The 27,366-nt window shown below is 37.2% G+C and overlaps 1 pseudogene; it reads left to right on the top strand.

Moving 5' to 3' along the window:
• Positions 1 to 635: 635 nt before the first annotated feature.
• Positions 636 to 27,162, top strand: LOC109051596 (annotated as a pseudogene).
• The last annotated feature ends 204 nt before the right edge of the window (positions 27,163 to 27,366 follow it).

Below are 27,366 nucleotides of genomic sequence, written 5' to 3'. Positions count from 1 at the left end.
TGTGGAAGCATGACATCTCATGCCACTCCTGTATCCAGACCAGAATGGCAGTATGTAATCTGTCCGCCTTCTGTAGAGGAACCGGGACCGGAAGCTTTCTCCCACTCTTAAAAATCAGTGTCACCTCGGACTCCACATATTGGTGGAGTCATCCCTCAAAAACTGTGGAAAAGTCACGTGAGTTGATGTCTGATGTTTTAGATTTTAAATGATATCCAGAGTTTCTTGCAGTGGCTTTATGACATCAGGATTGTTTTCACGCATGTCCATAACTCTGTAACACCAGTCTAAATCTCTGTGTCGGTCCCACTTTTATATTGTGTCCCTTATACTCGTGTACTTACATAGACAATGAAATCTGTACATAGTATGTAACCACAAATGTAAGTACACATTGGTACATAGTATCTACAGCTGTAATATTTCTGTTAACTACACACATGTGAAATAACCCCTCAGGATAGTTTGTGTAAGTATAAATGTGTAACAGGACATTGGTAACAACACTTTTTTTTCACTTCGCTAAGTACTAGTGTAACAGGAATTATATAACTACATTTTGTAACAACAATTTGTATAAGAGTAATTGGAACCATTTGATCCAGGGGTGGAGATGGGTAGGTTTAGGGATGGAAATGGGTAGGTTTAGGGATATGTAAATTGGGAGGAGTTGGTGCACCACTGTAATACCAGTTTATTTACATGGTAACTCCTCAAGAACTGTCCACTTAATATAAAGTGTGACATTCCTGGACAACCAACCATAATTTATATGTAAAGCCCAACTGACTGACCGCTGCCGTGGTAACAGAGTAATTCCATGGTAAATCTTATATTAGTGTAACACTTTTTTTTTTTTTTTTTACCAAAAAGTGCTATTAGTCCTGTTACACATTTGTACTTTCATTACCAAAAAGTGTTGTTACCAATGTCCTGTTACACATTTGTACTTATACATACTCATTCTGTGTGGGTTGTTACATATGAGAGTATATTACACAAACATTGAGCTGTAGATAATACAGTACCTAATGTGTATTTTTACACTGTGTACATACTATGTACATCTAGTTACTATGTAAGTACACAGGTATTAGGGACACTTAATATAAAGTGGACCCTCAGGTCTTCCAAACCACCTCCTCAGAGCCATTTTTGTAACAGTTTTCTACATACTTATTTTATTATATGTATATGTGTATATATATATATATATATATATATATATATATATATATATATATACATTTTACAAAGTTAAAACCAACTGACTAGCTTATTTACATTTATGTATTTAGCAGACGCTTTATCCAAAGTTTAATTTCTACAGTGCATTCAGGCTATACAAATTATTATTATTATTATTATTATTATTATTATTATTAACTTTTTTTTTTTTTTTTACCTTTACATGAGCCAAAAAAAAAAAGGACATACATTGTAGTCATTATTAAAGCAGTAAATTATCCAGTCATGTTGTTCCAATCCTGCATACATTTTGTCTTCTGTGGAATACCAAAAACAAAACAAACAAACAACAAACAAATAGTTTCAAAGAGATTATATAATGCCGTGTGGCCCCCCATGGACTTAAAATGCATGGACAAAATATATAAAACATTCTTCAAAATATTTGAAGAAGAAACATAGCCACAATGATACGTGGAACAACATGAGAATGAGTGAATAATATATATATATATATATATATATATATATATATATATAATTTTTTTCTTATATTTTCCCCTATGCCATTCCCCAATCCCAATAATTTTGTAATACATTTAAACATCACTTATGGTACCGGTGATTTGACAATACTAAATGCAGTTCTCATTTTTAAATCATTCTTCAAAAACATCTGTATTTGTGTTTCATGGAAGACATAAAATCATATTAATTTGGAACTAGTGTAAGGGAGACCGACAACCTTTTTTGTCCCTTCTCTTCAGAAATAAAGCAGGATTGGTCCGACCATGCTCTGTGGTGGGGAACAGAAGCAGTAGCAGTGGTTACTGAAACCATCCTGGACGTTGGATAAATGTGGAATTCATGCAGATGCCCCACTCTGCCCTTTACACCCCAGCACAAGCCTCCCCTGCAGTTAGTAACGTGCCCAGCAGCATTGTCCTCCTAATGAGAAGTCTGCTTCTCCAGCCCCAGATTCCTCAAGCACCATCATGGGCATATGTAAACTCCTGAGTGAGTGGGATGAGTTCAAACCATCTGTAGCTCTTTCTCTAGCTTCTAACTTTCAGATCAACCTCAGAAACAGTCTGTTGCTGAAAAATGCATTTCATTTATGTTAAATTTTATGACCAGTAATACCAGTGTCTGCAAAAATGACAGCTCTAGCTATAGCTTTCTTTCAAACCACACATGTGGTTTGATTTGACTATTGCACACATGACTGCTTTTGTTTTCTTTTCTTCAGACATTCACTTCAGAGGAAATCCATCCCTTCTATGGCCAGTAGAAGAGAAGAAGAAAAAAGAAAGATAAAGATGTTGGGGAAGAGGTGTATGACATAACATGCGCACCACTTCCATCAAGTGAGCAATACATATAAAGAAAATATAAATTCCAAACCAGTACACACAAATATGACCCAATTCAAAGAATGCTTACACTCTAATTAACTAACTAAATAAACAAACAAACAAAAAAAATATTTATTTATTTATTTATTTACTTACCTATTTACTTACTGCTCTGATGTTCATTAATGCAATAGCAGGCACAATAACTCAAGTCTCCCGAAGCTTGCCAATGTTTTTTTTGTTTTATTTGTGAAACTGAAGTTGTGTATAAAATCCTGGCGGTCAGTCAGCCTGCTCCAGCACCAGAGACCATTGCTAAGCTGTATCGGACAACTAACATAATGGAGAAAGCACATATTAACAGCAGGTAGGGTAATACACTAGGCAACATCTTGTTTTCAGGATGACTACATTCAATGAAATATTGTATATTGTTAATGCAAAAATAGGTACTGTATTGTCACTTTTTCAAATATTTGTTGCACCCTCATGCTGAAAAGCGTAATTGTTTTTTTTTTATTGTTTTTTTTACATCAGTCTGTACTCCATGCCCCAAGTACAATGCATTGAAAATATTTGAGAATATACTGTAATGGTAATTTGTTCTGAAATCTCTGCAGGTGGCTTGATTCAGCCCCGCTCTCTCTTCTACAACAGGGAGTCAAAGAAAATGATAAACTCATTCTCATGCTTCTGTAAATACTATACTTTCCATGACATCATACCACAGGTAGGTACATACAGCAACATACAGGATCTTTTGTATTTTGTACATTTTGTATTTGTATTTACTGTACTTGTGTATGTATATATATATATATAAAATTAGTTATTTACATTTGATTTAAATATTGAATTCTTATTGGATCTTATTGTCCCCCCCATAAAATTATGAAAAAAACACATGAATCTATCTTCCAGGCTGACGTGAAAAGAGCCTGACGAAAGTTGTAATGAACAGTCAAGGTGGGCCATTCTGCTGGAGGAAATTGAATGCACTGAGGAGGAGATGATGGTCTTCGCTGCCTTGCAGGTATAGGTGATAGAGAAACAGATATCAACTCACCATACAAATGAACAGTGATCTATAATTGTGATCACTGAGATTGTGAACAATGTTCTAACACAATTGGAGCTATAGTGAAAAGTGTTTTTACATTTTATGAACTCTCTGTGTGTGATTACATCAGTACCACATTGGGAAAGTATCTCTGACAGAACAGTCTGTGGCATCTTGTCCAGCTATGGAAGATCTGGATTCGGCTCTACAGTGTCTGGAGGTGAAAATGGAAGGAGAGAGCAGTGCAGATGACATGCTGGTCAGTTTCATGACATATACACAGCTCTTCAAAAAGACAAGTTTAATGGTGCCCTCGGGGAGAGCAGGGGTGTCAAACCCAGCTCCCTGGAGGACCGGAGCTCTGCAGAGTTTAGATTTAACCCCCACTAAACACACACCTGATCCAACTAATCAAGTCCTTCAGGCTTATTTGTGAAAACTACATGGTATGTATGCTGAAGCAGGGTTGGAACAAAACTGTGCAGGCTCCCGGCCCTCCTCCAGGAAATTGAGTTTGACACCCCTGCAGTAGAGTCACATATTTACATATTTCACATGATCAAAAACAGTCGGACAAGCTCATACACCATACTAATCATGTGCTAACATAATTTTATATTCCTTTCTTTTTATGGATTGTTCAAGTGTAAACTTTTGTGTGTTCTAGTGTGCTTCTTTTTTTATAGATTAGCTAAAATAAAATCTTTTATTTTAGTATTAAATAGATATCAAGTGTTACTGAATAAATATGTAATTCTTGGGTAGACTCAGTGTGCGTTTTATCTATAAAGCAACCATTAAGACAGTCTTGCTATCCTAAGTTTCGGGAAGTCTTTAATCTCACAAAGATGTTGAGAATTTCCTCTATTATTGCCCAGGAAATACGAGTGTATAGATGGTTTCAACGGCAACAAAATAAAATAACAAACGTTTACGGTGCATTGTTTCGCTTTTGTGGCCCCTAAGTTTAACCTTCGGTTTTAGACTTCCAAATTAGAATCAATAGAAAAAACAGCTAAGTAGTCCGCTGTAGAGGGTAGATTATTTGATATAACAAGCAAAATATGTTTGCTGAGTATAATAAGGAATTACCTAAAAAATTGCAAATTCATTCTTGGCCAACACGGAGGATTCTTTAAAGCGGGAGAAAAACCGAGGGTGCCCCAGGAACGTGCATGGTCACCGCACGGTTTGCCTTTTTTGTGCGGATCAAAGTACTGTAAGTAAAAGTCAGCCACAACCCCATTTTTTGGCCCGTTGTCCTGTAAACCTACCATTGAATAGAGTGTGTAATGGCAAGGATGTATACAACTGGGTGGCCTGCAGGCCAAAAATATATTGTTAATGAAAAGCCGCGAACACCGCCATCCAACAACAAACCGGGATATGTGACACCTTTCTTCAAACACTAACTGTAAGTAACTTCAAAAAATTGTGATTAAAACCAATTAATCGGATTTTCTTGTTCTAGACCTCCTAAAAGTAAATTTAGTTAAATGGCACGCTTGAGACCAAGAAAACATGGGTGATAAAATGTATATCTGATTGTACTTTATCACAATGTGCTTCGAAATCCGCTCGGCTTTTGGACGTTGCCTAAGTTAGGGGTAAAATGAAATGGAATGCAAGCTATACTAGCAGCAACGCCGATCACGAACGGCGGAAAAGCACCTGCCGCGAGATCATAGATGAAGTTATTTCCTTTGTCTGACCAAAAAACCAATGCTTTGTTGCAGACCTCACAGGAAACATCATATCAATAATTTATTCTATTATCTTTTATATAATCTTGTATTGACTATTTGCTTTTTTACCTTACATGGTCGACAGGATTTTGCACTAGTAGACCGATTAGTTATTATTTGTAAGTGTCATTTAACTTATTATTTTTGTATTATTATTTTGGTTTGATGTATTTGCTTAATTTACCGTTGAATTATTAGATTTATATGTACTATATAATTGCACATTGCTTTGGTGATAGTGGATTTCTGGTATAATCAAGAACAGGCTTATATATAATTTTATTATAGTCATAAGTAGATATATATATGGATATATTATATATATACTATGGAAGAGTACTCATGGGTATTGTTATCATATTCTACTGTCTGGAAGGTTTTATACAAAGGGGGCAAAAAAAAAAAATCAGTTGCACAAAGGAAAACATTCCATTAATGCAATCATAATTTTTAGTCATGCCAACCGGCTCTGGTGACTTGTTGTAGCCTTCGTGAATGGGTCATCTGAAAAAAAAAAAAAAAACTGAGAAGTGCTCAGTGTGGTGTCAGGAATTTTAAAACAATAAATAATTTTGTATTTCTTAGTGGTGACTCAAAGTTAAAAGATAGTCTTCCCTCAGAAATACAGCGATATAAAACCACCCGCGCCTCTCAAGTTTTTATTTCGGTCAGTTTTGATATTGTGAGTGCCACAAATAAATAAATGTATCTATGGGGAAACACATCATAGCACAAACCACCTGAGCCCAACTTCTGTTTACTCATCACCTTAACTTTAACTGCGCTTGTAGATGGCTTAAATAGCTAGACTGATAAACAAACACAGAACGGGAGTTAACTTAGGGCTAGGCGTGTACGCCCGATGAAACGTCTATAACACACACTTCATGTGACACAGAGTGGCACTATAGCAAGGCATGTTGTCATACTATTTTGGGTAAGCTGTCACTGTGGTAACACTGCTCCTGAAGAGTTAAGTTCCAAACCTAATTAAACACATCTGAACCAGCTAATCAAGGTGTTCAGGGATGACCAGAAATATACATGCTGTTGTTGGAGCAGGATTGGAGCAAAAGTCTGCAGGAATTTAACCCTCCTTGAGCAGGGTTGGCTTCTAGTCCATCACACACAGCAGGTTCCCATTGTGACCACTAAGACAAAGTGCCCTGTTGTAGTGTTATTGTGTGTGTTAAATAAACCAACTATATTAGTTTTTGTTGGGTAATTATGTGGGAAATGTAATAAATAAATAAATAAATAAAAATACATTGATAGTTCTATGCAGTTCTGTGGTTTCCCAGGACCAGAGATAAGAACCAGTGCCCTAGTAGATGGGAGTTTAGGAATGGGAACAAAGTGGACCACCTTGGAGGGCCACAGTATTGCCAATGGATGGAAGGAGGCCCATAACAGGCCATAGGCTGTGGTATCAGGAGGGAGGAGCAAAAGTGCCGTATTTGCAGAGAAGCTGTCAACAGAATTTGGCAAAGCCCAGGAGTTGTTGTCGGCTTTGCACAGGCCAGGCAAATGGCCAACTATAGTAAAGCCCTTATACCACGCAGGGTCCCAATTTCCCTCAAGATAAGGACTTCAAGAAAGAACTTGTTGAAAGGAAATATTATTTCTGGTTCTTCAGCAGCCTTTGGATCAGGCATCTAATGGTCTGGGATTGGCACCTGGAGGAGAGGGGGGAAAAGATACAAGTTACGAAGGTACACAAATCATATCCAGCTGCTGACAGGACATAGACAAATATGTCCAGAAATTTCTCTCAGCTCTGCGTCGATGAGCAAAGAGCATTATGAGTGCTGTTGTGGGAAAATCAAGAGACTGGCGAGAGGGTAAAGGACTGGTAAATAGAAAGGACAGAAGTTTGCTTACATGAACTCACTGGCTACAGTAGGTGGCTACATTAGGTTGGGGCCAACCAAAATAAAATAAATACGAGGCTTTTTGTCCCGCGGTGCCGCCGCCAGTCTGCAGGTTTGACCTGCTGAGTGGCACTTCAACCACAAGCGCATCAAAGCACAATTTTTCGCAGAACCGATAGCCATCCAGCTTTGCCAGATCACGCAGATTGTTACATATTAACCGACTCACAAGCAGAGTCCGAGGGTAAATGAAAGAAAGTGACCACTGTAGGTTAAAAGTAGGTGTGATATAACTCAGAATTAAAGGTTACAATAAGTTCATACATTATAACGGTTACTCGTTGCGTTTCTTCAGAAGACAACATTATCAGCCGGATAAATGTTCAAGCCATATGAGACCCTATGCACTTATAAAATAATTTTTCTGCTAAGCACTAGCAGTTATTACACACCTTACTTTAGGATTTGCGAAGACATTTAAATAGGTGTGGCAGTATTATTTTTAATATATAATTATGTGTTACATATTATCCGCTAAAGAAATGAGTCGGTTTACCTTTGTTGTACATATCGGAGCAGTTAAAAGGGTAGCCTTAGTATTATAGGATACTAGGCTACAGTGGATTTACTATAATCAAAATTGTTCAATATTCCTCACATTATTAGGCCTGATATTTGATAACATAAATGACATTTTTGGTAATTTTACTAGTATTGAAAAATATCCTTTAATAAACCGCACAGTGGGCATTTAATTCTGTCACAAGCGGAGACATAATTCTGGTAGTATTTCGTTACCTCGATCCTTTATTTTGAGCATAATAACTTCATTGGGAAAAAGATATCTGTCTGTACATGTACACTGATGTAGCGAAATGTGTTCCTGTGTTTTATAAAGTACCTTCGCAATACTACCCTTTCATTCTTTATAGTATGATTGTGAGGCACTGGCATATAATTTTCCAGCAATCCACCAGAGAGGAAGGGGGGGGGATTACTTGGCCTAATTAAAACAAGAAACATAAATTAAACCGGCAAAGATTTAGGCTAATCGCATGGTGGAAACTCTAAAGACTGGACGCTTAATAAATGTCCTCACGGTTTAAAAATCAAGGTTCTCTCGCTCATAATCTCACAAAATGCACAACAATGTTAAAAAAGAGCATACTCATTAATAGATAACTTCGATGGCGTTTTTAAGGAGCCTTCGTGAAATTACCCCCTTGTCTTTATACTACCTTTGCTCTCATACAAATTTGTTAAAAATTTCGCCCGCAACGGTTAAAAAAGTTGCAGGGAGTGTAATCATATTCCTATATAATACCCGAGTGCAAGATTTGAGGCGACGCGCAGCATTTATGTCTTAGTTGTCTACAAATTTTTCTTCATTACTAGATCTGTTTGGTTTATTTTGGATAATTGCATGTAAAAAAAATTATTTACTGTAATGCACATGCAAAATGTTAAAACTTCCATTTATTCGCAGTATATAACATTTTTTTATCATTATTTGTACAATATATTTAACCTTAACTGCTTATATCTGTATTATTTACTGCAAAGAGATTTATTAAAACCAGTTAAAAGAGTCATGCATCCGTTAATCTTGATCAAAGAACAAAGAATGTCAGTGATTTGGAGCGCCATGAGGCCGTTAGAATCTTTTAAAACGTCAAACAGCCTTCCAATTTACAGGTTATAACTGCATCTGTCTCGGGTTGACTTGTGAAAGATTATTTTTAATGCGGATCCCGTGACTGTAACCTAAAAGAAATGTGTTCTATTATTATTCGCAGATTCAAGTGTTTGTGCAAAAAATATTTATGCACATCCATGACAGGGAGGGGCCTCCTCGATCACTTCTGAATTTTTTCTGATTATGAAATAACTTAAAAAATAGGTGCCTCTACATACATGAGAAATATATCTACAGAAACCTTGAAATGTCTATTATGCTGCCTGTGAATGTGCTGAATGTGAATTATGCTGCCTGCACTCACAGCAGCCATACTCTTTTTATTCATTATTTTTTCGCAGCCCATAATTTTATTTTCACTAGACCATAATAATAACAAATTCTCAATTGATAATTAATCTTTTTTTTTTTTTTTTTTTTTGGAGGGGGGATCATTGTTATTTGAGAACGAGCACGTTGAGGAAGGCTTTAAGACCCAAGCGGAATCTTCTGCTGGCTGCTCCCCACTTCCACAGGAATGCGGACTCGCGCTAAATCCTGACTCCAGGTTCACAGTCCGCAATATATAGGCCTATATATGTAATGACTGTTAAATAACAATAGCATGCATAAGAGCCATTATGTTAAGGTCTTTCTTTTAATTTTTGATGCATAGACTGTAGCACGTCTAAGACTATCCCATGGTGAATATTTACATGATTCTTAACCAATAGGATGCTACATTTTATTCTTTTTCCCACAACGGAGCACTTTGAATAGGGACAAGCTCTTAATCACGACTTCATAAGTGGGAAATAGGAAATTCCGATAGCACGGAAGGCAGCATTAATCCATTAGGCACTACTGAATCACACAATCTAGTGTACATACATTCATAGTGTCAAACAAATCTAAAAGTGCAGTTTTAGATTTCTTATATTCATGTGAATTTATTGTTCAAAAAGCTCAGCTCTCTGGAAGCATAAAGGTCAGAGTTTGCTGCCTCTTAAATTGAGATTGGGGGCTTACTAGCACTGCTCTTGCCTACATTTCTCGTCGCAAATTATTTTGTCATGAAGGATTGTTCTCTTTTGATGAATGGTTTACAGTTGTATTTCTGTTTGTGTGATTTTTTTTTTTGCTTTAAAAACTCCAAATCTACATGACAGTTCCCAGCAGCTTCCCAGTCACAGCCCATCCATTGAGGAGAGGACCTACCGTGGACCTCACAAGGAGGTATGTCTGGGGCTAGAGAAGGAAACACAACTTCATAAAGAACTGACCAGCAGGCTCACAGCAGTAAACTGCTGTTGATTCCACTCTTGTGGGAAGGACAAAACCGTGGCGGGCAGTTGGGATCCAAAATTCTGCTTGATGTAGATTTTAACAAAGCTGGCCCAAGAGCTTCTCTCATCATAATATCCTCCTAAGTCATGAGGACCCAAGCAAAACTCTATGAAATTCACATCCACCAGTGACAGGATCCATCTCACCTGGGTCTATACTGCGCCAGGAGTTTAAAGTAAGCTTATATGAGGATATGCCCAAAAGCAAAAGATACCGAAAATAAACTTTAGTGAGAGTCATTCAAAAACAAAAAAACACTCAGCAGGGCACGAGTCCTGCGTTGAGATCCAGCTGGCTGGACAGGGGATGTGTCGAGACCAGGGCAAAGGTCATAGATGGAGGACAGTTCTACAACAAACCTAGTGAGAAGTCAGAACTCAGTCCACCCGTGCAGCCAAATCAAAGGGACGGATCAGAGGATCACAAAGGGAGAAGGCAGACAGGAGACTTAAGGCTTGCATAACTAGACCTTTAGACTCGACCAGCAGTAAGGTTTGGGACTCCATTACACAATAAAGGAGATCTATAATAAACCATACAGCAGACTACTTACATAAAATGCATCTAGACAGTCTTCACTCTGTATCCACCCATGAACATCTTAAGCAGGATGAATATTTAATGATGCCAAGATTAGTATTTTAATAAAATATATGATGCATTAATTGACGGAAAATGTACAAATAATAGTTCCTCTCAACCCTGAAGTATCATATTTGATATAATTTTGATGATTTTTCTAAAAATGATGCATGGATAATCCAAGTTAAACCTACATCGCTTCAGTCCAGTGTGTGTTCATCGTGACATATTATCTTTTCAATATTAATCAATATTTTAATTTCAAAAAATAATAATTAATTATATTATTGTAACAATATAACAAGTAAACATGTTTACTTTATAAAAAATCAGTTAAAGATTTCACAGCAGCAAAATATATGTCAAGGTCAAGGTGGTCTGTAGTTAAATATCCAAAAGTTTATTTATTAATTTTTTATTTTCATTTTTGGCAGACAGGAAAAAATTCTGCATCCATAAAAGGTTCAACCAATCCAAAAAATATATCTGTGTACCATCGCCCTTTTGGTGGACATTTTTTACAGTTATAAAAGGGCTAAAAAGGCCTTTTACTTGCACTAAACTAAAGTATGAACATCAACTAGCTGGCAGGAGCAGGCACATAGCAGTGATTGGTCTACAACAGGTTTTCAGCAGAAGTTCTCGATAATGTTGATAATTGTAAACAATAATTAAGGAGGCCTTTAGAAGTATCATCATTTTGTGTATCTACCAATATGATACAGTCGAATTATAGAGTCTCATTATACTACTGTAGGTGTTTCAAAACACCCAATAAATCACTGTCTTGGGTGATCTGTGAACTGTATGCACTATCTAATATCTCAATTGTACACACAGGAAAACCAAGACGGCACCAAACTACCTGGACTACTGAAAATATTCAGGTAAGACACACATACCAGAGTTTCCGATCCCACATACATTTCCTCAGGTTTTTAATATTATATAATCTGGACAAAACTAAATGATGCTTAATTCTTACTAAACTTAATAAATAATTAGTAATGACAGCAACTAACTAATAATACTACAATGTAGTAATCCAGTCTGTAAAGCTGCTTTGAAACAATGTGTTTTGTATTGTGTAAAGTGCTATACAAATACAGTGGTGGCCAAAAAGACCTACCTGCCAAAGCTACCTTAGAAACTATGCGCAAGTGCACCAATGACAAAAGCTGCTTTACGCAAACGCAAAAGATGGTCACATCAAATTTTGATTCACTTTATTTAGAAATAGAAGTTAATTGATAAAGAAAATCTATTTATGACATTATTTTGACAGCATCCTCATTTTACGGCATTTTTACACAAGTGCCTAAAACTTTAAATGGTACTGTAGCTTTGCAGGTAGGTTTCTCGAAGCATCTTGGAGACATTGCCATAATTCTTCTGGATTTAGTCTGTCTCAGTTTGTTCTGTTTCTTCGTGTCATTCCAACAGACTGGATGATGATGAGATCAGATCTCTGTGTGGAGCATTGGCTGCTGTCAGACTCTTTGTGCGAACAAAAAATCTCACTGGATTATTACAATCAATGGCAAAATTAATATTTGGAAATGTAAACTATATTTCCTACTGACACACTACAGCAAAGGATAGAAATAACTGACTTAAAACCATTTTTTAAGCTGGTGAAAATACTATGTTCTAATAATTTTAGACACCACTGTAAACCTGACTTTTATGACTAATGTTTGTGGTTTCACCTTTTTTCAGACCGAAGAGGCTCACACTGAAAGGATATAAACAATACTGGTTTACATTTAAGGACACAACCATTTCCTACTATAAGAGTAAAGAGGAGAGTTCTAAAGAGCCAATTCAACAAATGAACCTTAAAGGTGATCACGCTCTCATGGATGTTCAAATGTGTTATTTACACATCACACAGGTGCACAACACTTTTTTCATCAACACAGGTTGCGAGGTGGCCCCTGATGTGAGTGTTGCTGGGCAGAAGTTTTGTATCAGGTTGCTGATACCTGGGCCAGAGGGGCATGAATGAGGTCTACTTGCGCTGTGATGCATGTAAGTCAATGATTATCTGATCGTAGAACAGCTCAACTGACATCAGTATGTATGTAGTGGCCAATTTAGACCTAATGAGTCAATAACATGGCAGTAAAACATTACATAAAAGCATTCAGATATTGTAATCTAAGGGGGCGTTTACACGACACCATTTTAAACTAAAAATAGAAACCTTGTTTATGCGTTTTAAGTATTCATTTACATGACAATGGCGTTTTGGAGGCATGAAACTGCTATTTGTTTAAAAAAAATATTGTTAGTGTCTCCATTGTAAACTACAAAAACACAAATTTGTGAAAACAGTGACATACCCATTCGTCTTTCATGTTCATACTATAGAAATGCGGATGTGTGTAGGCACGTAGTGTTTCTTTACAATGTGACATGGCCAATTACTGGCCTACACAACGTTTTCGTTTTTTTAACAGATCCGTGTGAATGGGGGTCATTTTGACAACACTGTTGTCTGTACAGGAACCTTTTAAAAAATGAAAAAGAAATAAAAACCAAAAAAGACTACAATCGTTGTCATGTAAACATACCCTAAGTGACTATTTTTTTTTTTTTTATTACAATTTTTCTGAAATGCTGTTTAAATATGTAGATGATGCTTTATCTAAATAAATATCCATGAATTTTCATATATTTCAAGAAAAGAAGTGGATACAGTCAGGTTCAACATTTATGTTTTTTCTTGTTAACGTATTAGAAGTAAAGGCTTTTAGACATCTGTTTTTTTTTTCACTTTATGTATCAGAAAATGCATCAAAAATATTCTGTACAAAAAAAAAAAATCTTTGCATTTTCAAAGTACTTAAGCTTTTGGGAAAGCCTAAGTAGAATGTAAAAACCACTGGTGCCAGTGGCTTTGTTAGATTAGATACACCAACACTGTTAGATCTTTCCAATATGCCAGGAATATTGGATGTAGTCTCTTTATCAGAGACCTTTCTCGGCTGGAGATATGAGCATTTAATTTAGCACACCATGGGAAATATGAGCTTTCAGTTCTGGAAATTCTAAATAGCATAATAAATGCTATAGAAGCAAATATAAGAAATCTGACGGCTGATGGCACCACAGAAAATGTCCTTAGCATCCTTGTTGAACCAGATCTGTACAGTGAGTAATACAGTTTCACCAAAACTAAACAGCAGTACATTGTGTCTATGGTACATAAAACTACAGAAAAACTCTAACTCTCTGTCTTATTTTTAGGAACAGCAGTACAGCCGATGGATGGCAGCATGTCGTTTGGCTTCGAAGGGCAAGACTTTAGCTGACAGCTCATTCTCTAGTGAGGTGCAGAGTATTCAGTCGTTCTTGGCCATGCAGAAAACCACACCAAGAAATAACACAGCTCAGACAGATGAAAGTATCATATACACACCAGCCTTGTCTCTCCACGCTACCAGAAGAAGTACAAACCCAAGCAGGTACCACATTTAGAATACATGTTTGAACTGGTTAACCTACTGCATTATTCGTAAACACTATTCCACTAACTGTAAGTTACTTTGCAACTACATACAAACTAGCAGTCCTTGGAGTATTCATAGACTGTCTGGTTAATATCTGTTAACACTTTATTTTAATAGTCCCCTGACAGACATTCTACCAACTATCAGTAACTTTGCAAGTACAAGTAAATTTATTCTACTAACCCTAACCTAAATTAACAGTCTACGTCTACCGGTAATTTAGATTAGGGAACACATATTTACAATTAACTAAGAGATTTCCCCTCAACTCCTAATTTGCTGCTAATTAATAGTAAGTAAGGTAGTTGCTAAGTTTAGGTATTGGGTAGGGTTAAGGGATCTAGAATATGGTCATGCAGAATAAAGCATTAATATGTGCCTAATAAGTATTAATAAACAGACAGTATGCTAGTAAATATGCTTGCAAATAAGTCGCTACTTAATAGTAAGATTTGTCCTTAAGCATTACCAGTCTACTAATACCTACTCTAATTAGAGTTAGTAGACATGCAGTTGCAAAGTTACTTATAATTATTAAAATGTCTAAAGTGGACTATCCAAAAAAGTGTAACCTTTATATAAAATGTAATCTTCAGTCCTTTTTTTGTTTCTCTTGAACTAAAGGCCCTGTCCACACGAACGCGGGTATTTTCATAACCGCAGACTTTCTATGCTGTTTCATTCGTCCACAACGCCAAACACAGTACCAGTTCACTGAAACCGAACATTTTTGAAAACTCCTGCCAAGGTAAAGATTTTCAAAAACTCCGGTTGCAGTGTTATCGTGTAGACAGCGAAACCGAAGATTTTGGCTTGTGACGTCAGAGCATGTGCTGTTATCCCCGCCTACTGGAAACTTTTTCCGGCTTCGATTGCCCAACATGGCTTTACGGTTGAGATTATATCGCCACCTGTTGGTTTGGCATGCTCTTGACAGTGCTTCATAGCATGCTTTTGTGTTTTCATGTGGACAGAGATTTTCTTAAAAACGGAAGAAGGAAAAACTCTGTTTATGAAAATACCCTTGTACTTGTGGACATGACCTCAGTTTGGTCTCTCTTTCCCTCTAATTGTTCAGCTCACGCCGAGGATCCTGGAGGCCTATCAGAATGTAGCTCAACTCTCATTAACAGATGCCATTCAGAAGTTCCTTCAGATCTGGCAGGCTCTGCCTGACTTTGGCCTCTCTTATATTGTAGTCAGGTGAGTTTAGTAAAATTTATCTGTAAGCAGAGCCCTGTAGGGGTGTCATGCACCTATTTTTAAGGCTTTAAAGTTTAAAGCTTTATCTACTGATTCTAAAGCTTATTTATACCTCATATTATATGTATATATTTATATTAATTTAAAATATAACCTTAATAATAATTAGTAAACTAATATGAGTTTTGTAAAGGATAAAGGGTATAATAATGATAAATTATATAAAATAATTATAATAAATAATCATCACTATAAGGCAGGGCCCATATTCACAAAACAAATTAAGGCTGACCTTTTTAGCATTTAAGACCTTTTTATTTTATTTTTTATTATTTTATTTTTTTTCCCAGTAACCAGTCGAGCAAGAAGTAACAGCTTTTTTTTTTATATAAACGTTTGCATGTATTACAATCAGCCATGATTATTCGACTCTGTTAATTAAGAGGCTGTTTATATGCATATTCACTAATTGTTTATGAGAAGCATACATTGTAAGTGGCGGACAATTAGATGAACATATACAGTACTTGTTTATTTAGTGACACATAGCCTGCATTTTTAAAACTTTATTTGAATGTGGCAACATTTTTATTTTTAAACCTTTATATATGGCAACATCATGCTCTACAATATTTCTATGAATAAATCTCTGACAGAAACTATCAGCCAATCACTGTATGCATAGTTAGTAAGCACGCTGACATCATCCATAGTAACAAGGTCAACCTTTAGCATAGCTTAAAGTCGGCATGAAATGGAAGTAGCGATTGTCTTTTTTTCTCTACTGTGACGTCTATCCAAGTGAAACGGCATCTGGAATGAGAGGGCGGGACTTGATTTCCCGCGGCGGAAATTGGTTGCGGCGTTGCTAACAAAATGGAGGCAGATCTGAACATAGGATCTGAATGCCAGTTTGCAGTTAGTTGTGGGGGGGATTTCTCTCCACTGGATTCACGGTGACCACCTAGCATGAAGAAATGGTTTATTTATTGAGGAGGACGAGGACGATCAACGTGCATGTGAGATAGAGAGAGAGAAAGAGAGAGAAAGACTGACTGAATGACTGAGCTTGTCCTACATCAGGGTAAGTCATAGTCCTAAAAAAAAATTGTTTGGGATGTCCTAACAGTGATGTTGTGGTAATATCCTAATATCCTTTCAATTTTTAAGGGTAGTGTACTCCCCATGGCTTGGTCAATGTATTGATTTCTATAAAGTGAAGCATCAGCTTCAGTTTTCCCCCCAGCATTTACCCCTCATGTCACTAGCTCTGCCCTTGCACCAAAGCCCGTGACCAGAAGAGAAGATTAGTAGTTTTAAGTTAACGTTTTTGACTAAAGATTACTAGGGCACATGAATTAAAAAAATAATAATGAAGTGCACGGATAAATTATTTACACTACAGTATTCCATGAAAAAAATAAGAATTTGAAATTTTGATTTCATGGTGACTTTAAGACTTCTCTCTATTCCTTAGTAAAAGTTTGTCTCAGCAGCTTTGTGAATAGGTTTTAAGAGAAAACACTTTTACTGCAATTTAGGAGAACTCTTAGTGGTAAGATGAAATGTTTTGTGAAAAGTCAGCTTCGGTCAGCCCTGGGCCCATATTCATGAAAAATCTTAGTGCTAGAGTTGCTCTTAGCAACAAAATTCTAAGAAAAAATCTTTAGAAATGAGGTTTTCTCTTAAAATTTAAGAAAAGATCCCCAGTAAAGTAAAAAGTAATTCAGAAAGCATCTTAATCCTTAAAAGAGGTCTTAAGGTGCAAAATTGTTAGGAGTACGGACAAGGACTATTAAGAGGCTTAAGGAGTTTCTTTAGCAGTGGAGAAAATGGACAAAACATGAAGAGAGGGAGAAGAAATGTGTTGGCAAATGCATGGCAGTGAGTTAATAAGACGATACACATTAGATCGTGCAGGAATTATGTTTGTGACCGATCTTATTAGAGACACGCTAACATCACAGACACCGTGCAGAAATGCCATAGTGCCAGAAATGGGAAGTAATCACTACATTTACTACATTAACAGGCCTATTTGGCAACTGGAAAAATGCAACTATGCAGCAGTGATGATTTTGGGTCTGTCACAACAACATTCTATTTCGCAAAGAAATATAATTCCAATTTACGTCTCTGAGTAAAATGATGCTGTTTTGATCCTGAATGAATCAACCTTTTAAATGATTTGGTTCAATCACAATGACTCACTTATTAACAGCGACTTGCTGCCACCTACTGGTGGTTTTAATTTCACATTTAAAAATATCTTTTCATTTTTTTTTTTCTCAATAATTTTCAAATATCAGTAGGCCTATTCAACATTTTATGTTTAAGAGTGTCAAAACATTGATGTCCTGCATTAAACAGTGTGTTACTACTGCAAATAATTGCCACTTCTAATGCAGCTTCTGTGTTTTCTCTGCATTGCAAATATTAATTTTGTTAATACTGATTTAATTTGCTTTATTATTTAAATTGACTGATTCAATTTAAGAATTTGACTGATGCACACTTTTAGAAAAAGGGTTTTTATAAAGGTAAAAAATGCCCATAAAAGGTAAAAAAAAAAAAAAAAAAAAGTCAGTTTTAAATTTATTGGAAATGATTAAGTTCTATCACTGCTGTGAAAGGATCACCATACAGAATATAACGAATATCAAAAACTTTAGGAGTCAGCTCTCCCACGGTAGTCCTTAAGATATCAGCACAACAACACACACTCAGCAAAATATTATCGTTATTGATAAAATTCCAGAAAATATTGAGATATATATTTTTGTCAACATCGCACACCCCTAATATATTTAAAATTTTGTTTAGAAAAAAATTTTAAATAATTATGAGAAGTGCCCTTTTTACCATTTGAGCCCCTGCCCTTCAAAATGTCTGTGCACATTCCTGCTGCTGATATATAGCGAACTGCTCTGGATCCTGATGATTTTCGGTGCGCTCTCTGCCAATCTGCATAATGAACAGCTTTGTTCTTCAGTCTTTGAGAGGAGTCCATTGTACTCTTGGATATACCACCTTTCGTGCATTTGCATTGTTACAGGATCTTAATTTAGGAAGAATAACGAAGAAGTTGCAAGAGTTCTGCCATTGTCATCATTTAGACAGGCTTGTATAACTCCACTACTTAAGAAACCCACCCTCAACCCATCCCCTTTTAGAGAACTACAGACCAGTTTCCTTCTTCCTTTCATTGCAAAAACTTTTGAACAAGCTGTTCAACCAAGTCTCTGCCTTTCTCACACAGAACACCCTCCTTTCACAGCAACCACTCTGGATTCAGAAGTGGACATTAAACTGAGACTGCCTTGATCTCAGTTGTTTGAAGCCCTAAGACTGGCAAGAGCGGAATCCAAATCTTCAATACTTATCTTGCTTGATCTATCTGCTGCTTTTTGACACGGTTAACCACCAGATCCCTCCTGTCAACCCTACTGACAAAGGGCATCTCAGGAACCGCACTCCAGTGGTTTGAGTCTTACCTATCAGATAGGTCCTTCAAAGTATCTTGGAGAGGTGAGGTGTCCAAGTCGCAACATCTAACTACTGGGGGTGCCTCAGGGCTCAGTTCTTGGACCACTTCTCTTCTCTGTCTACATGGCATCATTAGGTTCTGTCATTCAGAAACATGGCTTTTCATACCACTGCTATGCTGATGACACTCAACTCTACCTCTCATTCCATCCTGATGACGGTAGCTGCTCGCATCTCAGCTTGTCTAACAGACATTTCTTGCTGGATGAAGGACCATCTCCTTCAACTCAACCTTGCCAAAACAGAACTGCTTGTGGTTCCAGCAAACCCATCGTTTCATCACAATTTCACCATCAAGTTAGGCACATCAACCATAACTCCTTCAAAAACAGCCAGAAACCTTGGAGTTATGATTGATGATCAGCTAACTTTCTCATACCACATTGCTAAAACTGTCCGGTCCTGCAGATTTGCTTTATTCAACATTAAGAAGATCAGGCCCTTTTCTTCCGGAACATGCTGCACAACTCCTTGTTCAAGCTCTTGTTCTGTCCAGGCTGGACTGTTGCAATGCTCTCTTTGCAGGTCTACCAGCCAGTTCTATCAAACCTTTCAAATTAATCCAGAATGCAGCAGCAAGATTAATTTTTAATGAACCAAAAAGAATACACGTCACACATCTGTTTATCAGTTTGCACTGGCTACCAATAGATGCTCGCATAAAATTCAAGGCATTGATGTTTGCATACAAAACCACCACTGGCTCTGCACCCCTTTACCTAAATTCATTACTTCAGACTTATGTGCCCTCTAGAAAGCTTGCGTTCTGCAAGTGAACGTCGCTTGATTGTGCCATCCCAAAGAAGCACAAAGTCACTTTTACGGACTTTTAAATTAAATGTTCCCTCCTGGTGGAATGACCTGCCCAACTCAATCCGAGCAGCTGAGTCCTTAGCAATCTTTAAGAATTGGCTTAGAATACATATGTTCCATCTTTATTTGACCCTCTAACTTTAGCACTCACTATTCTAATTATATTCTTAAAAAAAAAAAAAAAAACTAACTACCTTTCTAATTGTTTTGTATTCTATCTATTTTTTTTTTCATTTATTATACAATTATAAAAAATACCTCTAACATTAGCTTGCTCTATTCTTTTTCTATTCTATCTGTTTTCTTTATATTTATTATATTATTTAAAAGCCCTTGCTAAGTGTACTACATTTTAAGCTAACTGAGACTTGTTATAGCACTTACATCATTGCTCTTTTGTTGTTTTTGATTGCTTCCATTGTCCTCATTTGTAAGTCGCTTTGGATAAAAGCGGCTGCTAAAATGACTAAATGTAAATGTATTGTCATGACATCTTGCCAAATATAGTAACCCATGCTCAGAATTTCTGCTCTGCATTTAACCCATCCAAGTGCACACATTCAGCAGTGAGTAGTGGGACACTGCTCACACACACTATGAACATACACCTGGAGTAGTGGGCAGCCATTTGCTCCAGCGCCAACTGAAGCAGCTGGGGGTTAGATTCCTTGATCCTCAGTCATGATTACTGAAGGTGAAAGAGAGTGCTGTACATTCATTTCCCCCACCTTAGGAAGCAAAGTAATTTGACATTATTCAAAGCAAGGACAAAACTTTATGCTAGTTCTACTTTTAATTTTGGTATTAGATTGCAAGTACATGCCAATTTATTCTACTAACCCTTACCCTAAATTAACAGTCTACCAGTAACACTTCAGATTGGGGAACACATATTCACAATTAACTAAGAGTTTACCCCTCAATAAACTCCTAATTTGGACCTTAAAATAAAGTGTAACCATTCTAATAATACCTACTCTAATTAGAGTTAGTAGACATGCAGTTACAAAGTTGCTTATAATTAGAAGAATGTCCTTAAGTGGACTACCTGACCCCGCCCATCTTGTTACCTCATTGTTGTTTCAGTTATTCCACCAGTGTCTCCCTCATTACCTGCCGTGCTATTTCGTTATTTGTTATATATGGGTCGGATGTGTCTGTGTGATCCTTGTTCTCTGGGCCTTCCTGTCTGTTTTTTTTTTCCCCTTGGGGTAGTTTTTTTTTTATTTTTTATTTTTTTTATTATTATTAATAAAGAGCCCTTTTACTACAACTTTTAATGAGGAGGGGCTCGGCTACAATAACTCTGCTCTGAAGGACTTATTTAACATTGCCCTAGATGAGCCCATTAGTCACTGGAGGATGATAGATTCTGAAAATTTGTCCTTTGAGAGGTTTGTGGAGTTTCTCATCATGGGGACAATGTCAGTGTTGCCGGGTATCATGAATGTGCTGCATAAGCCATTGAGGTGGGCCCAAGGCTTTTGCGACTGGCTTCCAGTTTGGCAGACTCACCGCTGATGTCAGTGCAAGCAGCTAGCATCTCTGCGTGTGGCCCATATCCGGTGGTCGGGGGATCCGACTCTAATGGTCCCAAGACCAGTGGTCCTGGAGGACCTGACTCTGGTGGTCCCAAGTGTGGTGGTCCTGGAGGACCTGAGTCTGGTGATCCTGGAAGACCTGAATCTGGTAGTCCCAAGTCTAGTGGTCCTGGAGAACCTGACTCTGGTGGTCCCAAGTCTGGTGGACCCAGAGGCCCCCGAGCCAGCCGCTCCAAATCAGCCTGCCACAGAACAGCCCACTCTCACTGCTGCTGCCACAAATGTCATCACTAAGCAGGTGGCTCTCCTTGTTTCCGCCATGGAGGCTGCCATAGAGCTGGTCGCTCTCACTGCTGTTACCATGGAGGCTTTCCCTGAGCAACCTGCTCCACAACAGCCTGCCATAGAACAGCCCACTCTCACTGCTGCTGCCACAAAGGTCATCACTAAGCACCCGCTCTCCTTGTTTTACGCCATGGAGGCTGCCACAGAGCCGCTCGCTATCACTGCTGTTGCCACAGAGGCTGTCACTGAGCAACCCATTCTCCTTGTCTCTGTCACAGAGCCCCGCCCGATTTATCTGCTGCTGCCATAGTCAAGAAGGCCATCTTCGCTTTTTACCTCATGACTGTTATGCACACATGGACTGCTTCAGAGTCCTCTCATGTGGTGGTTCTCTTCTCCATCTGCTCCACCCTGGTGGGTTTCTGCTCCTCCTGTTCTGCCAGCCCCGCCTTGGCCTCCGACTTTGCCGGCCCGACCTTGGCCTATCGTTCTGCCTCAGTCTCCAGGCCCTCCTCCGCTCCACAGGCCTGGCCCACCATCCCTCCCCCGTTCTGCCTCCTCTCCACCTCCCTCCTGGACTCTTGTATTGTGCCTCGGACTGTCAAGCATCTGGAAAAATCCTCTCCTTAGAGAGGGGGTTCTGTCATAGTCTTCAGCTGGGTGTGCCCAGGATGGCCACCAGAGGACACTGTGTGTTTTGTGTATGCACATGGCTTGTGTTGTGTTTGTTGTTCGGTGTCATGTGCTTTCTCCTGTTGATTGTCCAACCCTGCCCATCTTGTTACCTCATTATTGTTTCAGTTATTCTGCCTGTGTCTCCCTCATTACCTGCCCTAATTAGTCTTCCTGTGTTTGCAGTCCTGTGCTGTTTCGTTATTTGTCATATATGGTCGGATGTGTCTGTGTGCTCCTTGTTCTGGCCTTTTTTTTTTCCTCAGAGTAGCTTTTTTTGTGTGTTGTTGTTAGTTTTGTTAAATAAAGAGCCCATTTACTGCATCTTTGAGTCCTCGCCTCATCTCTCCACACGGACCATGACATATAGAACATGTAATCTTCAGTGCTTTTTGTTCCTCTTGAACTTAAGTTTGGACTCTTTCCGTCTAATTTTTCAGCTTCATTATTATTCAAAGCAAGGACAAAATGTGTTATTCTAGTTCTACAATTCCACGAATGCTTAGGGTTCTTTTTACAGTTGAACTTACAGTATGTTTTCAAAAAACTTTTTATTTTTATTGTATGTATTGTGTGCATGTGTGAATGGATGCAGTGCTTGAATTGAATCAAGTCTTATGGGGGGTTCCCGACTGAGGTGCCCTTGAGCAACCCCCAACTGCTGCCCTGGGTTCCGCAGCATAAATGGCTGCTGCTCACTGCTCCTGGTGGTGTGTTCACAGTGTGTGTGTGTGTGTGTTCACTGCTGTGTGTGTGCATTTTGAATGGTTAAATGCAGAGCATGAATTCTGAGTATGGGTCACCAAACTTGGCTGTATGTCACGTCACTTAAAAAAAAAAAAAAAAAAAAAAAAAAAGCAATTTATCTGAAATGGAATTTTTGTAACATTTTAAATGTCTTTACTGTCACTTTTGAACAATTTAATGCATCCTTTCTGAATAAAAGTATTAATTTCTTTAATTTCTTTCAACCCAAAAAAGAAATAAATAATTTATAATAAATGATTTAAAATAAATGATTTCTGAAGATCATGTGACACTGAAGACTGGAGTAATGATGCCTGAAAATTGTTTTACTATTTTATTATTTATTATTTTAAATTGTTATAATATATCATGATATTATTGTTTTTACTGTATTTCAGATCAAATCAATGCAGGCTTGGTGAACAAAAAATGACTTTTGAACAGTAATTTACGTCTAACAGAATAATTCTAGCATTATTTACCAATGTAGTGTTTATTATTTTCCCTAAAAACAACTGGATGATTGCCACTTTGTGATAATAATGTTTCTTCCAAAATGCTTGTTTAAATGCAAGAAATTAGTTTATTAGATATTAAAAAAATAAATTGTGACAAGACTGGCTGTCAGTTTGTGTTTTAGTGTTGTGGGGATTTTTCAACGATTTCAGTGCAGTTTACATAGTAACGTCCAGTAGGTGGCGGCAAGGGACTGTTATGAGTGAGTCTGTCAGTCAGCAGACTATTCAACCATTTCAGTCCAAAAGTCTGCTTTATTCAGGAACTAACTGTGGCTATCAATATGTCAATCATGGCTATTTCAAGAGTGAATCCCGCATTTATATGCCGATGTGATTCCCGAAACTTTGCCGCGTGTATGTGGCCGTTGGTCTTAGCAGCATGAAAAACAAGTTTTATACAGTTCTGAATGGATTATATATAGCACAGAAACCGCACAACGACCAATCCCTTTATAATTACTAAAAAGCTGTCATCTTCATCGAGATCTCTAGCACCCCAAAACCAGGCCTAATAATGATGTTCGCAAGGAATACAAAAGAAAATTACCCCTCGAAAAAGTCAGTAAGAGCTAAGAAGCTTCCTCTTCCCGACTGCGAGGGGAGGTTTATTAATCTCCATTTTTTAGCTGAAGTTAGCTTCACCAGAGCGGCGCGAATCAAGCAGTCATGTCAACGATGTCTTGCGCTTAGCTGTATTTAGACGTGGGGCGGGGCTTTTAAAATTTACAGAGACATGACCACGAGCCCATAAACAAACTTAATATAAATTATTGTAAATAATTAATTCACTAAATTTACCATATCCATTGCATGAATTTAATCACATTTTCCATTATCATTTTTACTCAAATAAAAATATCTGAGGGACCCCCCAAGTTTATTTTTTGCTTCTTATGGGGGGTCCCAAATGCCTTATGGGGGGTGCCGCATTCACCCAGCCCCCCTTCAATTCGAGCACTGAATGGATGTATATTTTATGTATGGACAGACATATATGTATATATGTGCATATGTTTATCTTTTAAGTTTTTGGAGTAGTATTATTGAATATGTGTATGGGTTTGTTCCCCCTCAGCTAGGGGTGGGCGATATGGCAAAAATTTCTAGATTTTTTTCTAGAAATATCACAGTTCACGATTTTATCGCACTTCTTAGTCATATTGGTTTTCTATTTTGCAAGCTGTTTGAGCATTATAGCCAAACTAATTTCCCTATTATAAAGACAACGCCTTTCAAGGGAACAAAATATAAAAAATGATGGTGGATATTTAGGACAAAGTGGGTGAAGATAAAACTCTTTGTCATTATTTTATCTTTGTTATTAAATAAATGAGAACAAAGATACACATTACAAATACACATAATATACATATAAAATAAACAGTGTTTTATTTTCAGGTAGGCTACAATAGGTGTACTTAGCAGGAGCATTCAAAAAATTGAATGAACAAATATAAAAATAAAACACTATATACATTGATTCCTATTAAAGCAAATGCATTAAAGTTTTTCAGTCAAGAGTAGTGAGTGATTTTTCTCTTTGTGCTTGGTGTTTTATTAACATTAAATGAATAATTCACCCAAAAATTTAAATAGGCTAGTGTTTATAGTTATACCTTCATTTACGCACTCAAAAGTTGTTTTATAACTGAATGAGTTTCCTTCTTCTGCTAAACATAAACAGTATTTTGAAGAAGGTGGAAAACCAAACATTTGCTGGTCAGCAATGACTCCATAGGTTTTTTTTTGTTTTGTTTTCTTCTTTTTTTTTTTTCTTCACAGCACAAGAAAGAAATTAATATAGGTTTGGGACAACATGTGAGTGAATAAATAATGACAGAAATTACATTTTAGGGTGAACTATACCTTTACTACAAAACATAACTCAGTTCAGTAATCAGACACTGTTTGACAGACTTTTTCGTTTTCGCTTTGGGTGTGCTCAGAAAAATCCCTTGTCAGAACAGCACACGGATGAAACATTTAACCAGTAAGGCTTTAAAGCAGATGCAAAAAATGTACTTTTTTGATTGTGAATAAGTGTAGTGTCTCATGAGGGTAACTCTATCACTGAGTTAACCCTGATGTTAATGTATGTTGTGTTGTACAGTATGGCCTATTGATTTGGCGGCGCCAGAACTGCAGCTGATAGAATGTGCGCTCTAGCACTACAATGATAGTTCTTCAAAAGTAGATGGTGTAGACATTTTTATCATCCATGATCAGACCGCAAGGTCTGCCCCCCCACCCCCTGGTAACACATCAATGCAATGAGTTACCTGTTGATAAAAATATATCTGAATGGTATTTTGCATACATTACATATTTCTAGTGGAGAAACAAATGAGGGGCTGAGATGATAACATTTCCAAAAAAAAAAAAAAAACACCCAATAAGGGACACACTAATCATGGGTGTAACACTAGGGCAGAAAATAACCCAACATCCAGCAACTAATGAGCCATTGACGAAAATAGACAGAGAACAACTGAAACAAGAAGCAAGGAACTATCTGAGACACTATGTACTTTTTACATTTAAATAACTGTGTATTGCATACATTTTTAAAGGTTATTTTGTCATGCATCTTCAAGTGTGATAGCCTCCTTGTGACAGTTGAGTGTATGTAGTGTCCAACGTTCCATACTTAAGAACATTATCCTGATATTTAAAGTGCAATTTTTCTTTTGGAATTTTTAGTGTGGACTGAAATTTCAGTACGACATAATTTAACCAAAATAATATCACATTATAAGTGACATCATAAAAACATATTATTTTTGCCCACATAAGGTTTAAGGGTTGCCGTAAGGATGAGGTGCTTGGCATTGCCAATAATCGTTTAATCCGCATTGACCTGAGTGTTGGAGATGTTGTGAAAACCTGGAGATACAACACCATGAGGCAATGGAATGTCAACTGGGACATCAAACAGGTAATCCGACTTTACATATTTCTATACCAATGAGATTTGTCAGTTTTTCCAAGCTGTCACGTTAATATAAATATGGTGTAAAATAATAGCCATATCTGTACCAGGTTGCCATTGAGTTTGATGGCAATGTTAACATCGCCTTCAGCTGTGTAACAGCAAATTGTAAGATTGTCCACGAATACATTGGTGGCTACATCTTCATGTCCACTCGATGTCGGGAGCAGAGTGACACCCTGAATGAAGAGCTGTTTCACAAACTGACAGGCGGCCATGAAGCTCTATGAGGAAAAGAAAAAAGTCTTGTGTACCTATGGACTGAAGATTTTAAGATATGAAAAAAATAATAACAATAATAAAAAAATACACATACAAATATGACCATTCATAAATATTTCCCTTAAAAAACACTATTGTGTCTTGACATGTTTGAGACCTGAGGTGTTTTATTTTGTGATGTTTCTCTGTCTATGTTTTAACTGGCTTTGAGTAATCTTATTGTAGTTTATTTTCAGTTTTACTGTCAACACCATATCTTGTAGTTATTAAATTTCACTGTAAAACCTTGTGAGCCTTTTGCTTGAATTCTTATGCATCTGATTGTTATTGTTGGCTCTTTATTGCTCTTAATTTCAGAGTTCAAGCATTTGGATTGCTGTATTTATATATGTATGAAAGTCCACTGTATTACATACAGTGTTGCCAGGTGACGTTACAATGTTTGACTTGCAGCTCATGTGTGAAAAAGGGTACATTGTGGTGACATAATTT

The sequence above is a fragment of the Cyprinus carpio genome, chromosome B5, assembly GCF_018340385.1.
Source record: "Cyprinus carpio isolate SPL01 chromosome B5, ASM1834038v1, whole genome shotgun sequence".
Classification (NCBI taxonomy): domain Eukaryota; kingdom Metazoa; phylum Chordata; class Actinopteri; order Cypriniformes; family Cyprinidae; genus Cyprinus; species Cyprinus carpio.
This window is presented reverse-complemented; position numbering and strand designations above follow the sequence as displayed.